Source organism: Acomys russatus, chromosome 4 (genome assembly GCF_903995435.1).
Source record: "Acomys russatus chromosome 4, mAcoRus1.1, whole genome shotgun sequence".
Taxonomy (NCBI): Eukaryota; Metazoa; Chordata; class Mammalia; order Rodentia; family Muridae; genus Acomys; species Acomys russatus.
The window spans coordinates 64,571,916-64,574,014 of record NC_067140.1 but is presented as its reverse complement, the minus strand read 5'-3'; the positions used below and the strand labels follow the sequence as shown (position 1 = coordinate 64,574,014).

The 2,099-nt window shown below is 47.1% G+C and overlaps 1 pseudogene; it reads right to left on the bottom strand.

The window, feature by feature from the left end:
• LOC127188466 (speedy protein E4-like) overlaps window positions 1-1,825 on the bottom strand; it is a 4,205-nt pseudogene extending 2,380 nt beyond the window's left edge.
• Between the last annotated feature and the right edge of the window lie 274 nt (window positions 1,826-2,099).

The following is a 2,099-nucleotide window of genomic DNA, read 5'->3' as shown; positions in this document are numbered from 1 at the left end:
TCCTGTGAAGCTAGCAAGAGTTGATAGTAACTTTATTTTGTAAACATTTGGGCCCTTTTGGTTTTGTGTCTTCCTGATAGCACATCCCAAAGCCAGATGAGTGACATTTCCTTTTTCACCAGTCTGCACCATCTTGACTGGTGGGGTTCAGTGGTTGGTTCTATGAGTGGAGAAGCCCCACAACTTTCATATTCATGTGTGAGGCTGTTTCTCTTCTCTCCAAGGACTTAACACAGAAGGGAAACACCTCCACACAACCAGGGCACCCATATTTCTGTTACCCATGAGCACTCTGGGGAGGTTAGAATTACTGCTCCCTACATTCAATTCTCAATTTTGAGAGCTGGCCCCACGTATCCAATTCTCGGTTCAGAGAACCTACCCAGAAGTCGGTAGAAGGCTTCGAGGTCCTCAGGGCGGTAGCTGGGTCTTCTCTTCTTGTTCATTATTAGTTTTGTCCCCTCGATACATTCCACAGTCCATATGGTCCTCCTCTTCCTCTTCCTGGGGAACTTGAGCTCTGAGGCAGCTTCAGGGGCGGCTTCAGAGGTGGCTGTTCTGGAAGACTCCAGACTGCTCTCCTGGGTGGCTGTGGGAACAAAAGCTCCTCAGTAAGCATGGATGTGCCCACACTGGGAACTCTGGCAACTCCCTGACCATTACTGAGGAATTTATCACGTCCCGAGGACACAGTGACGGGTAGCTCTTTATACAGGGACAAGAATGTCCAGAGATGATGGACACATACCTGCTTGGACATCCTCAGATGTCTTTGTCTTCTGGACCCTCTTCTTTTTGGTTTGCTGATCAGGGACATCCGCTGCAGAGGCATCACTAGAGACAGGGCCTACACAGCCCTCTGCATCTGTGGGCAGAAAAGACCTCACATGGCCACAAGAGGGACACCTGGGACATGGCTGGGTTTCTTCCCTTCTCATAATTCCAATGTGACATCTGAAGCCATTTGGGAGGGATGGCCTTCACGTACCTACAAAGAGGACTAGACATCAAGTCACTATGTACTATTCTTTGTCAGGCACCAGTTTCTTCCTGGTGTCCCTTTTCTAGATCATTCTGTGTGTACAATACCCTCACGGAGACAAATGAATATGTTGATCTTCTATCTACCATAGCTACAAAAGTGAGCAGGTGATGTTCTGGCCCAACAGGCCATCCCTTGCTATGGCCCTGTAGAACTTGAGTTAGCATAGCTTGGGAAGAAAGAGGGGCTACTCATGGTGGCCATGCTGTTTTAAGAGTACCAAGGGGGCGTCCAGACACATACCGGTCTCCATATTCTCCAGTTTCCTTTTCCTTTGGCTCCTCCTCCTTTTGGATCTTTGCTCAGGGACATCCCCTGTGGAAATATCATTGGAATCCAGAAAGCTGCTGACCTGTGGAGCTGCAGGAGGGACCTGCTTGGCCAATGCTTGGCCCTTCTCAAACACATTGAGGAATTTGTACGTAACATCTGAAGACATCTAAAGGGAGTGCTCCTCCACCCCCACACGCACTTATCTACAAAGGTGGCTTCGGACTGAGTTCCAATGTTCCTTTTTTTTTTTTTTTTTGCCAAGCAAACACAATCATCTGGCACCTGTATCTCTGCCATGCCCTGTAAAAACTTGACTCACAATAGTTGGGGGAGAGGGAGGGCCTAGGAGCATCAGCCATACTGTTCCCCTCTTCATTCATCTGGGGACCAGGGCTGAAAGCACCAAGGGCCATACACACCTGTCTTTGCTCTCCCAGGTCCTTTTTTCTTTTGATCTTTCATTGGGTTCTGAAGCGTTGGTATGGTATCTGAGGCAGCTGGTATTGACATAAAGGAATCCTGTCTTCTTTGGTTTCCTAACCAAGGAAGTGGCCCAGCCTGATTCCAAGACCAGGCTATTTCTGTGTAACCTTTTATTTTATTTTATTTTATTTTATTTTATTTTATTTTATTTTATTTTGCCTAAGTCAAAAGAATAGTAAAAGTTGAAATAGCAGTTAAATGGTTAATGGCAGCTGAAGGTCTTTTTCTTGTGTGGTGATGGGACGTGAACACATGCTGGGGCGTCACACGTGCTGGGGAAGTGCTCTATCATGGAGCTCTA